This window comes from Neodiprion virginianus, chromosome 2 (genome assembly GCF_021901495.1).
Source record: "Neodiprion virginianus isolate iyNeoVirg1 chromosome 2, iyNeoVirg1.1, whole genome shotgun sequence".
Taxonomy (NCBI): Eukaryota; Metazoa; Arthropoda; class Insecta; order Hymenoptera; family Diprionidae; genus Neodiprion; species Neodiprion virginianus.
Window position 1 is genome coordinate 18030018 of NC_060878.1, and position 14000 is coordinate 18044017.

General features: G+C 36.5%; 1 long non-coding RNA gene across 3 annotated transcripts; it reads right to left on the reverse strand.

Annotated features, from left to right (window-relative positions):
- Positions 1 to 11601: 11601 nt before the first annotated feature.
- Positions 11602 to 12778, reverse strand: LOC124297204 (uncharacterized). Of its 3 annotated transcripts, none has more exons than XR_006906548.1 (3): positions 12278 to 12778; positions 11805 to 12074; positions 11602 to 11715 (listed from the first exon to the last, which is right to left on the reverse strand). It is a non-coding gene; the product is annotated as an uncharacterized LOC124297204 (long non-coding RNA). The 3 variants fall into 3 exon arrangements; XR_006906549.1 differs by having other exon boundaries at positions 12344 to 12777; XR_006906547.1 differs by having other exon boundaries at positions 12284 to 12777.
- Between the last annotated feature and the right edge of the window lie 1222 nt (positions 12779 to 14000).

A 14000-nucleotide genomic window follows, 5' to 3' on the forward strand; every position in this document is an offset into this window, starting at 1 on the left:
CTCTATACTATCGAAGACTACAGAACAGAGCTCACCGCACTATACGAATATAATCCTGAGGAACATCTGTGTATGGTGAACATTATAACAAAAAATATAGTAATTGTACGATTATTATAGTCCCTTTGACGTTCTTGGATCAACTAGAAGTGTGTGGTAAAATTAACATTTGGTTTATAGTGCGGCAAATGATAATTTGAGTAAATTCTACTATGAAAATTATCTTCCCGACTATAATATTTTAACTATACAGATTTTTAACTATATGCGCAAATTTTTCTCTCAGTGTACATATGAACATGTACGCAACCTTTACGACGGAAATGAAAAAGTTTGACAGCTATTGCGAAGTCCAAACCCCGGGGGCTGTGCTTTTATAAACACATTTCCGGGTGAAAATTCTCGCGAAGGAAATCTTTTTTTCGCTCTCTAGCCAGGCGGGCGAGAATTTCTAAAAAACTTTAGGGAGGGACTCGGTCTTCAGAATATCTCGTCATTTCCCAGATTTTTCAGATAAATGACAATTTCCGTTATCGAAAAAATTCTAATTTCACAAAAACATTATTCTTTCATTTGGAATTTTTTTTTCTTCATTTTGCTGAGAGAAAACAATTCAAGAAACTACTAATTTTCACCTCAGTATGAAGACATGATCGGTATCTATTGTATATTTGTACGCAATATGTATGTCTATGCATATGTATATTTTTTGCAAGATCTATCATGTAGATCCTTAAAATTATAATCGGGTTGTGAAAAAATACAAAGCAAATTGCGAATAAAATCCAAATGTTAACATAATTATTCTCAATGGTAAAAATAAGAATATCCTTGCCCTGCAAGTTACTTCAGCAAAGTCTACGTATGTGTTTAAGAAACTTTTTTCGGCGCCTACATGTGTAGTTATAGCCGGTGATATTCCACAGTATGTATAAATATACTGTACCGTTTTCTAACGATTGAATATCAATTACAAGAAACCACTACCTACACAAAATAGTTTGAGATAATGTCAACTATCGAAAATGTGGAGTTGGTTCGTAAACTTTGGCACCCTCACTGAAGGAAGAATTGGAATTTGGGTAAATTTTCAAATAACACAGCTTATTCTCGACACTGTAATCAACGTGAAACGTGTCAAACACGTGAAGAAAGCCCACAGGTGCAGCTTCACATGCTCGATGCTACATGGAATTCCTTGACGAACCTGCTTCTAAAAATGATCAAAAGTAATCGATTTTCGATTAAATTCATTATTTTTTCCCGATTAATCGAGTATAATGGATTATTTTTCAAACTTGATTCATCGACCGACTTGATTATTTTTCCCTATAATCGGTTTTTGTTTTTCACTCCCAGGAACGACGCAATACAATATCAATTAATGTGATTGGAGTATCAATTGTTACCATAGTCTTACTTTACTAATTACCTATTAGATATAATAAGAGAAAGATAAATGAATATTTTCACCTGAAATTGATAAATATTATGAATGAAACTATAAATCATCAAAAAAACTTTTCCGCTATTACCAATAAGACTACAAACTGAAATTTACAAAATTTTGATTTTTTATACACCGTTTCAAAGAAATGCGAGATAGTTAATCAATCGATTATTTTATACCGATTTAATCGAGTCGTGTCCGATTATATTCTTGGCCCCGATTAATCGACGCATCGATTATTTTTAGTTTAGTAGTCATCACTACCTGCTTCTACACCTAGCCAGACAAAAGAAAAAAGGCAAAACAGAACCCAGAGGACCAACCGACAAGCAAGAAGAACCACGCCAGTAACTCAACCTTTGGGTATATCCTTCAAACACAAACAAAATCGAAGCAATGCCGTGAAATACACATGGACATGTGCATTAAACATGTGTACGCAGTGCCAATGCTATCCGAGACGTACCGACTACAAGATAGACGACATCATCGCAATATGAACCAATGAACGGAAATAAAAAAAATACTTTCCAAACAAGGGCGGGCCGGAAGAACAGCAGTTATCCTACGAAAACACAGAATTAATATACTCTGCATTGCGAACACAAACCAATAATCTACCCAAGTCATCAATACCAATGCCAGTCGTAAGGATCGTTGCCTACATCTACTCAACGACCTACAGCACCCAATGACCGTCAGGAAGAATGATCGAGCAAGAGGCTCAATCGCCATTCGACTTGACTTGAATGCGACTTGAACGACCGTATGTTTTATTGCTTATAACTATTCCTTAACACTAGTACCAACTAACCTAATTCCAAATGTTAGAATCTTGTAACCAGATCATTCATGGAAAATGTCTAACCATGGTGTAAGGAAACAAGTAATATAATAATATTATGGTTCTCTGTAATGCGAAGATCTCGTAATATGATTTTAGACTCTTCATTGATAATTCTTGTTATTATACCTCATCTAGGGATATTTGGATGACTAGACATCCTGGTGTGATCTAATATAAAAAGAGATGCGCAGTAGGAAAGTCACGTGATTCCCACATGACGTCATGACGAAAATTCAGTTTTTGTCGTAAAGGGTACAAGATAACCTCTGTAAACAATTATTTAACATTTAAATATTATTCCCCCATCAAATAAGGCACGGTGGACGTAAGAATGAATGACTGTTTTGTAGCTTTTAAAAATAGTGCTCAAAATAACTTCATGTGCATAATGGCAGTGAATCGCAAGAACACATAATCCTATAATTAACTATGCAAACATTATACAATACTTAATAATGCTACTAGCGATCACGGAGCTTAGAGCTACATTATAGGCAAACTACGTTACACCATATAGCCTTGAAGATAAACAAGACTGTAATACAATAGGTACATACATAATCAATACAATGTAGAGATGTACGCATTGCTGCAATGACCCATAAAACCAATGACTGGAACCTCCAAAACCATGAATACCAATTATCCAGCATAAATAGTAGAATGCTTTCCGAAACGCTGTATTGTAGGCATCGCTCTTAGGAAGCTATGCAGATCTCTCGTGCGGAACTCTACCGTTAGTGAGGGTGATGGTTAAATCAGTGAAAATGCTGTCAAATTTGAAAGAAGCTAAACTGTGGTTGTAACGCTTGTAACAGTAAAGAAATTGTCACACCTCGGATGTATCGATCGATCGATAAAGGGGGCGAGACTTATCCGAATACGGATCGCGTGAGTCCGAGCACGATCGGTTGGATTTGGAGCGTCGCCGAAATGAGATCGTTGAGTGACGAGTGAATCGACAAGAGCGTATGCCTGTGTTGGGGGTTGTCGATTGAAGTACACCGAGTGATCTCCGAGGTTAGCCGTCTCAAGGAGACGGAGTCCGCTCTGGAAAAGCTAGGGTTGTGATACCATCCCGAGATTGTGGCTGAATGTGTCTACCGGTATGGTTCAGTCCGCGCATTCTTGAGCTCGCGCCTCGGTCGGTAGTAGACCCGTGATCTTTATCCGAGGGGTCTCCGAAGCTGGCCATCATCTCAAGTAAATGGTTTCCACCCTACGAAAGCCAGGGTTGTGACAACCTCACAAGATAGTAGTTGGATGTGCGATCTATTGGTTCAGTCAGCAAATTCCCGAGTTCATGCCTCTGTGATGTCCTAACGGACAGTTCCGGACAATTTATGAGTTAGCCTCTAAATTTAGTAGCGAAAATGTACTAGGACGTACAATTAGTAGTTTGAGTTGCGAATATCGATTAAGTACTAAAATACACTGGACGAGCATGAAATAATCGCGTTAAAGAATTATAATTAAAGTATTAAATGACATTTGAAAGACGGAACTGGAGAGATATAAGAATAATTAATGTATAACTCACCTTGGATTTACCCGACTCAGGATCCGCAGTCGGTGCTTCTCGATGACGAATTGTAGATGAGTTGTTGGTGTTCGAAGATTCAATTGATAATTAATATATGAAGTTATAAGAGAATTTTTAAATAACTAAACTTTGACTTTGATGCTAGTAGTTTATTCAGGATTCAAATATAGTGTACATTGGATTACACGTTGGAATATAATATTATTCAAAATTAAGTACGAAAATGTACTTCAATGAGTGTGCCTCGGATGGAATATAAATGAATCTACTTTCGGGCAGAGTGACCCCTTACTAATTGAATTTTTGATATTAAACTGTTCTACGTTTGGGCATAGTGACGCGTTACTAAATGACTTTATATTTTCACACTGCGCTTGACCTTGATCCACACCCGTTTATACCTATATCATAGGCCATCTTCTACACAATTTCAGTTGACAGATCTATGAAATTGAGTCTCAAGTGATCTAAATTGTGATTAGTTCGCACCGGGTTGACTTAATTTCGTTCCGTAGTTGTTACCTAAAACGGTATGCTTCACATAGCCCCGGCTAGCTGCTGGCTTGCTTCCAGAGCTTCTTTGTTATGTTCATAATATTTGATATTAAATAAGCTATCGCTTGTGGCTTCATGTATTTTCAATATCATATCTATAATCAGCATATACTTGAAATTCCATAATTTATAGTTGAACAATTGAATAATATACTAATTGTATGATTTCGATAATTGTACGAAAGATGGCACAGATGGCAAGACTAAACAGGTGTTCGGAGTGTATCGAGTATAATTATCTTAGGTAGAGTTTTACGGGGCTGCTTCACCTTTGGGACTTATTCCTAACATTTAATATTCGATATTTGAGGTAAGATAATATTGACTAACAAGCATTTCATCTATGATCGAATATATCTCTCAAGACTCCGCCACGTTGCCAATTGCCGCGCACCAATTCTAAGAATTACACCTTCGCGGTGCGAAATTACCAATGTTGAACTAACGGTGGTACAACACTGCTTAAAACCAATACTTAAATTGTCTATTTTATATTCAAGTAAAATGTGATAATATTCTTCAGATATGAATAGAACGTTTTCGTCTCTTGAGCAACCGATGTAAGAATGTATGTAGATGAATGTTTACATATTGGAATCTTACGCTTCCAATTGGAAGCCACGCAAGACGAGCAAAGCCGTATAATAAATGATATGCGGATGTGCATATCATTAATTACGAGAAGTTCGTTGTTGGGAGATATAAATTCTTTATATCTCCTATTCTTCAGATATATTGGATATTATAATGCGAACGATGATATGAATTAACAATGTTCAAAATTACAGATATTTGAATTCATGATTTTGATAGCGATATACTGATTTATAATATGAGTAAATAATATTTTAGTATAGAAAAACAATATTCTTGTTCTAAGTGTTTTGAAATAGTAATGTGTAGTTGAACAGAATTTTGGGTTATCGGTGTTAAATTATGATGTATAGGAATAATGCTCAAGGTTATATGTATAAAGGTATTGAGATATAAGTACAATATTCTCGGCTACAAGTGTTAATTATGTCTACGGTGTCTGTACCGATAGATCTACTCCGTGTAGATGGGGTTGCCTTTATTTTGGCGTTAGTCCATGCTCTCCCGGAAAACCTCCTCTAGGGGTTTTCCGTTGACTATAATTAATGCTAATTATACTTTTAATGGGTTAGGTTATAACTATGGCAATACTAGGATTCTGTAAGAAGATCTTGCGACTTTCAAGTAAGTCTAGCTTCAAATTTAGTGACGCCAGAAAGCTGCTTCGCTGCGGTTTGATTGTATCAACAAGACTCATCGAGGGACTTGGCTGATTTTCATCGAAGTATTCAACCCCAGAAAGCTGCTCCACTGCGGCGTAAATGTATCGACGAGGCTCATCGAGGGAGTAACGTTTGAAAATTACCCACACAAACGTCCGAAAATTAATTCTCTTCGATTTCTTACTATTATTTTCCAATAAACGATTTATTGGCAATCCATCATTTTAATTCGACGAGTTTGCTCATTCATTCATTCATTATTCGTTGTTTAATCACAACAGCGTGTAACACAAATTACTAATGTAGCATTATTTTGTTAGCAGATAATTGTTAATCATTTATTATAATAAAAAATCATTTCCTTATTCCAACGATTCAACAAAAACATCTTACGATTGCAAGACAAACCTGACGTTAAAATTAATGAATCTTATGAATTGACTTGAATCATCTTTCTTACCCAGTCCAATTTTCCCACAAATTTACTTATTCATAGGATTAACTTAGTTTTATTTTCAAAGGTGAAGGATTGAATCAGTAAAGGTATAATTGTATATACGTGGGATGAAAGGTTAAATCTTCACAGGTATATAGGCATAAACGTAAGAAAAAGAGTTGATTCTGCATAAGTATGCGGGTATACATGTATGGCAAAGGGTTAAATCTTCACATGTATAATGGTATATACGTAGAGTGAAGGGTTAAATCGTCATAGCCATAAGGGCATAAACGTTGCAAAGGTCGAAGGTCGATCAATAATCGAAAGTCAAAGGTCGATCAAAGATCGAAGGTCGAAAATCGAAGGTCGAAAATCGAAGGTCGAATACCAAGGGTCGAAGTTGAAGGTCGAAGATCAAAGGGTGAAGGGTTAAATAGAGGAAGGGTGGGTGGCGGATGAAATGACTGAGGAAGGGAAGGGTGAGAGGGATGGTGAAGGGAAGTGGAAGGGGATTCTTGACACGGTGGTGGCGGCGATATCTTTATATAATATAGTACAATATAAAATATATAATTTGACGGCCCGCGATGTAAGCTGAAAACAAATGTGATCTTACAGAAGATATCGCGAGATTCTGTTAGGCACCTGGCGTGGTCAACACACCTCGAAACCTTTATCTTCGCTAAGCCTCGCGTGATATTCTCAGTAGCTCAGTACCGCGGAGAGGGGAGGGGAAATTTTGGAGAGAGAAAAATACACTCGATAACAATACGCTATTTAACGAAAAATAAAATAATATAATATATTTTACAATAGCGGTAATACAAAAACAAAAAAAAAGGACTAACAAGATTCGCTCTCCGCGTTATCGAAATTAACAAACACAAAAAAATAAACAGAACTGAAAAAAAAACTGTCCAAGAAATCTTAAGCCTACCTGCGCTAGTCGCCCTCTTAATAATAAACAAAAGGGCAAGAACCAAAAACAATATATCACTCGACACGCTAACCGCGATCGGCTTCGATTAAACTACAGCGCTAATCGCAACTCTAATTATTATCCGAAATTACACTTTTCTCAACTTTGATTTTATGAAGCATATCGCAACGGATCCGAACACAATCCGTATCCGCGCCCACCCAAAATTAACAAGTCATTCGTTAAGCCGAGCACTCACCCTTGACGATACGCAACCTACTCGAGATGCGGCACTGAAAAACGCGATAACGTGGCTCGACCCTGACAGCGGAATTCGGGCAGTACGTAATTCCAAAAACGAAAAAGACGAAACTCAAAACCGTGACTCTACTCAACATTCTCCTCAATGACTCAAAATTTACTCAACTCCGTAACACGCTACTCAGGCTACGGTTACCAAACAAAAGAAGCGAAAAAAGAATTTCGAGTACTTTTCGACAACGCAAATCCAAAATGGCTTTCCGTTATTCGGCGAGCCGTTTCTCAATTACTCTCGAAATGCAATCGCGAGGATATTAGGAGCGCTTACCGATCCACATTCAAGACGCGAACCCTCCCACTCCCTCGTGACTTCTCGCCGACATCGTCGCAACAAAAAAAAAAAACAGGACCAAACGTGGTGTCACAAATTTTCTCCAACTACCACCTCGCGCAATCACCAGAACTAGAGTGATCTTTCAAATCGTTGACCGGCCGCAAAGCCGATCTCGATACGCTACTACTTATGTGACGTCATACCCGCAAGAATACGCAACAATCGATCCTTCATCGATTCCGTAGATGCGCAACTCGACGCGCACCTTTAGTAGCATCACCACAATGGTCTGAATCGCCGAAAAAGTCGGCAAAAGTACACCAAGCTTGTGATTGTGACAAAATTTTGTGTTCATAGGTTTTCGAGGTCGCTGATCACGAATCTGAAGTCGAATTTGCTAAATTCAAAATGGTGGTTCCAATATGGCCGACCGACATCACTAAATTTCATTGGATTTGAGTAAAACTTCGTATACTTATGTTTTCTAGGTCGCTGACCACGAAGCTGAAGTCGAATTTACAAAATTCAAAATGGCGTATTCGATATGGCCGACCGATATCACAAAATTTCATTGGATTTGAGTAAAACTTCGTATAGTTATGTCTTCCATGTTTTTGAAAACGAATTTCATGTCAAAATTTTTAATTCCTGAGTCAAAATGGTTTCTCAAAGTTACACTTAGTATATTCAGGTTTTACTTGTTGGTTGGTCATGAATAGTAACAAAAAAAGAGTACAAAGCGTGGCTTGATGAAATATGAGACATGTATTTCAAACATTGTTTTCTTTTTCAAACGGTAGAAGTCGTCGTAAATATATACTAAACTACATCTAAACTATCCGCATTCATCGCTATCCTCTACCACGTCCACAGAACCATCAGAACACAGAAACATGGCCGTAGCTTCAGGTGAGAAGCTACTTCGTGTCTTTTTCAAATGTTTTCCCAGAGTTGAAATGTAGCGATCAGATGTGATCATCATGCGTTGAAAAACATCTTCCATCGTTTTCTCTCTCGAACATTTCCGCGAAAAATTCTCTCTATGTTTTTTTTATATTCTTATTTCTTGCTTCCTGAGCATCTTTCGACAACTGCCCGATCGGAAGTGGGGACCTATCGACAATTTGAGCTCCGTGAATCAAAATTTTATGAACCGAAGTTGGTATGCAATACCAGGAATATAAGTGAACGAACATTTCCGCAGTCTGTTATTGAATCTTGGTGATCGGTCAATTATGTAAACGTATTTTTAGTTAACGTTTCGGCCCGGATATGGGCCCTCCTCAGAACGATTTATTTATTTAACTGTCAAGAACAACAAAATTTTTTTTTTTTTGTTATTTTTTTTTTGTTAGACATGGAGAACATAGACATAAAGATCCCAGCTCCACTTCTTGGACATTGTGCAAACTAATTTTACTGCTAAAAAGACCTTCTTTAAAACCTTTTAATACAATGACATATAGACTGTGAAGAAACATAGTTTTTTAATCTTTTTAATTAATGACTTCCAACTCGTAACACCTACATGTAAAACAACTAGAAGAGTGACAATGACTACCGTTACTCAAAGAACATTGTCTCCACAAATTGTAAATTATGAATTCGACTGCGTCTCAGTCCGCTTACTATATTTATAAAAAAAGGTAAATAACACTCTAAGCCAATCTTTTTTCAATTAATCAAAATGTACTAACTAACCAATAATATATAATAGCCCTAAGAGTATCACATCTACAATATTTAATGTCTGATTGTACTTCAATTATAAAAAAAAAAAAACAAAAAAATATTTGTTGTTCTTGACAGTTAAATAAATAAATCGTTCTGAGGAGGGCCCATATCCGGGCCGAAACGTTAACTAAAAATACGTTTACATAATTGACCGATCACCAAGATTCAATAACAGATTATATACGAGGTCGAGAATTCCTACTCATCATTTCCGCAGTCTCAAGACAGAAACTCAATGAGAAACATCACACATACAGCACACTAGTCCACACAAGGAAAAGTTAGACGCTTGAATAAACACAAAAAACAAAGACGCTTGAATAAACACAACAAACAAAGACGCTTGATAGACGTGATAAACACAGATTCCCCAAATTTTAAACTGCATGTAATCAAACTGCATCTACCAAAAATGAAAGTAAGTGTAAACAGATAAGTAATTACTATACGAATAAAACAAACTATCTGTATATTTATCTGTAAAAATCAGCAATTCTTTAGTGCATAACTCAGCTGTGTGCGCATACAGGTTCGAGTTCATTTTGCACACATTGTTGTATATATGTAAGTTTGTGGCCTGTTTACCCAAACTTATCCATGAAAAACAAAAAACACGCTGAACGGGTTACGGAAAGGATAACCAAGAGTGACCATCGCGGAGTCATCGCCTCGGGAGAGAGGGGAGTGATTGACAGGCGCTCGAGACATCCACTAGCGTCATAGTGAATGCTCTGTAAAATATATTGTAAATTATTCTTTTTCATCACTGTTAACTAAGCCTGCATTCCCGATCGTCAAAACCGACATTGTTGTTGATTTAGGTGACTATAAGTGTTATAATTATTTTTGTTATTATTTATGTAATTATTTGTGATTGGTGTTAATATAATGTTTTAGTATCGTTTCTACATCAACCCAAGTCGTTGAGACTCAGGAATTATTATTTCCGCAACCCTTTTAAGTTATAAGAGTCACGCTTATAACTTAAATATATATAATTCTCTTACATTATAATACTTGTTTTTCGTGTCAATATTAAACGGAACATTTCTCTAATTTCTGTCTTAATTGAAATAAAATGGTTACGATTTTATTAGCGCATTACATTTGACGAATTGAAGGCCTTGCAGGGAGAAGGACAAATAAAATTGTTGCCAATAACATCGACATTGCACCAGCAACAGGATCGACCACAATCCAAAACAGAAGTTCAGGAGCAAACCGCAGAAAACTGTGTTAAACAAAAAACTGTTACCGTACATGAACTTAAGGAAAATCTGGAGACGAAAGTTGTATGGACCAGTTCAGCAACTCTTGCGCTTTTATCCGCGTACGAGGCAAGAGATATTGAGGCAGACCGAACAAAGAAAAAATGAAAAATCTGTAAAAAAATCGTACAATAAAAAAAAATATCATAACCGTGGGAGTGGCAACGATCCAAAATCTTTAGACGAATTTGAGGAGCATCTGTCGGAAATTTTAGGCGACAAAAAAGGTGTTGATGATCCAGTTTGCAGTTCTTTAAATTCACCACTACCAGGTTTCGTTAATACTTCGCAACATCAACATGAAAATACAAATCCATTTAAAGAAAACAAGTACACCAATAACGTACGAAGCAAGATTTCAGCTTCCCCAGAAGCAAGCGACAATGTACCTGATACAATAAAACGTAAAGCTGCTCACAGAACTGGTTCGAGAACTGCAAACACGAAGATGGAATTGGAGAAGCAATGGCTACAGCATCTCAAGATTATACAACAAGAAAAAGCTGAAAAAAAGTTATTAGCTGAAAACGAGAATAAGCGGAAAGAAGAATTACAATTAAAGAAAGATAAATTTGATTTAAAACAAAAAAAGTTACGTTTTGAAGATTTGAAACTGGCAAAAAAAAATGGAAAGACACAGAGAAAAATGAATATAGAAAGAGAGAAGTTGCAATCTTCTAAAAAGTATTTTGGACCAAAAAAATACTTTTATACGTTGGAGTGCTTTATTGATTAAAGCGGTTAACTCTTTCAAGACTGAAGTTATTTCATAGTTTTGTTACAGAGTGTATAGTATTTTAATACCAATAGTTTCATGCTTGTAGTTAATACTCATAGTTATGTACGTGTACTGTTATTGTATTCTTGATCAAAAAAAGACTGTTACAAGTTAGAGTGCTTTATTGATTAAAACGGTCAACTCCTTCAAGACTTTAAATGTATTTTATAGTTTTGTTATCGACTTATAGTATTTTAATATCTATAAATATAAAATTTATGTGACTTCTCGTTCCCGAGAAACCAAAGTGTCATTAATAAACACAATTCAGCAGGTTTCTTTGCCTTTCCAAAGGTATGGGTTGGAATGAATCCACTATTTTCCAAACTTTCTGCAAATATATCGACGTATATGTATTAGCTTTTTCCTTTAAAAATATCAGTATACAACTACCGTCGTGAAATATGTGCACATAATTACCTAATAATATGTTAACAATTGGCCACTCAAATCTGAAATCTTCCTTAAACTCCTCGTTGCTTTTAGCATGAACTGTTTTGAGAAAATTTCGCACACGCTGTCGTTCACGTCCGTCCATTAGAAAGTGGAGAAGGGGAATAAAAGATCATTTTCGTAGTCATCTTCTTCTAATAGCGGGTTGAAACCATCATCGCTTGAAGAATCTGAACTGCTGCTGCTGCTACTACTACTGGATTCATTCATCAGGATAGCTCATAGAGCCTCTTCCATCTAATAAAATCGGTAATATTTAATTTTGAAATAACATATAATTATAATGCAAAAACATATTTTAGCTCTTAAGAAATGAACTCGATTAATATGAATACGTTATTCTATGGATTCATTCATACTGTAATTATTGATGTAGTATATATCATGTTTGCTCCATTTAAATATAATACACAGAACTTTTAATATATAGACAATTTTACTTTTACATTTTTATTTACTCATCGCAAAGCTTAAATTTGTTGACACCATTCTTTTCACATTCTAACCTTACTGTGTCGGGCGCATCAACTCTCGCGCAAATGTGTAATGTTCCATTCATTCGTTTTCGAGAGTCGACACGAGTTGACACAAGTCGACACAAAAGTCATGTAAATGGAAGCACCCATTGCGTTGCCGAGTTCGTAAGTGCTCTGCCTCTGTTCTAGGGAGTTTATATCGCTGCCAGCTAATTTCGGAACGCTACCTTGGAATGACATCTAACGGTGGGTTTTTCAGACCTGGTTTTTTATATTTCAGTTCGGCGGGTTTACATATAAGCGCGGTTACGCGGAAACTGATCAAAATACATTAAATCTAGTGAACACTATATTCCAGGCATTTTAATTGGTTATCACTCATCCGCGCCCCGCGCCGTCGCGCCTATGTAACATCCGACTGGAACGTTCATACGACTACACTAATCACTATACTATATAATTATACTAATCACCATAACTCCAAATGTAACAACCCTGTGACTAACATCACCCTAACGTGAATTAAAGCGCCATTCTTAGAACGCCGTACTGTAGACAACACACGCGCTTTGTGAGCGCTGCAGATCCCCGTTGCGGAACCACACATCCGATTACCCGGGGAACATACCGACAGCACAACAACAGGGCGCCCGAAGATAAGCTAACTCAGGGGATAATCTTGTAAGGTAAGGCAACAAGAATACTATAACGAAAACACCATGAAAGCCACTTGGTATATAATAACCGTTTGTATAACCTTTTAAATAAATATAATCAATACTCATAAGTAATTAATATGTGACCACAAACAAACCCCAACATCCCGCAAAGCACATATAAATCATTCACGTGGCAGCCCCAGATACTAGGCAACCAACACATGACATCGTATACTCGCACCACGCTCGTAAGGAGTCCTGTCTCAAAAAATATCACGCTCATGAAAAAAAAACCTTAACACCGGAACATTTAACTTACAAAACCAATACCATACCAATAAGCTATGAGAGGCCTAGTTTACACAACTAGTAACAATAGCAACAACGTTGTCACTTTAATTAAACAAAGATACAAACCAGTCCACCATGATACTATGTTAATCTATAAGGTACTAGCAGCCCATCCCGGCTTCGCACGGGCATATAATAATATTAAGTAATAATATAAATGTTATTTTTCTAGAAACTCACTGTAAACATTGTGTATTTTCTTTTATTATATTATTATTACCATTTACAAATTACCTACCGAATGTGTATGAGTCTCCTAGCAGCGACACCTGGCGGGCTAATTATCGACCGATGCCAAAAATTATTAAATTAAGCAGCGACACCTGGCGGGCTAAACTGGTATCAGCCGGTGATGAGCAATTATCACTTGTGCAGTTATCGACCGATGCCAAAAATTATTAAATGAAGAATATTTATTAAACAATAGCACTAAGAAGTATGAAAAAAGTTATAAACCTATTCTCAGACCTACCGAATGTGTATGCAAAATTTCATTGAAATCGGTTCAGCCGTTTCGGAGGAGTTTGGTGACAAACACTGTGACACGTGAATTTTATATATATTAGGAGGATAGTAAATAATATTATTTATCCACAAGGCACAGCAAGCATAATATGTCAGTACACATAGCTTATAAAAGGATCTTATTAAGAAACAGGGTAACCGATGCGGCCAAA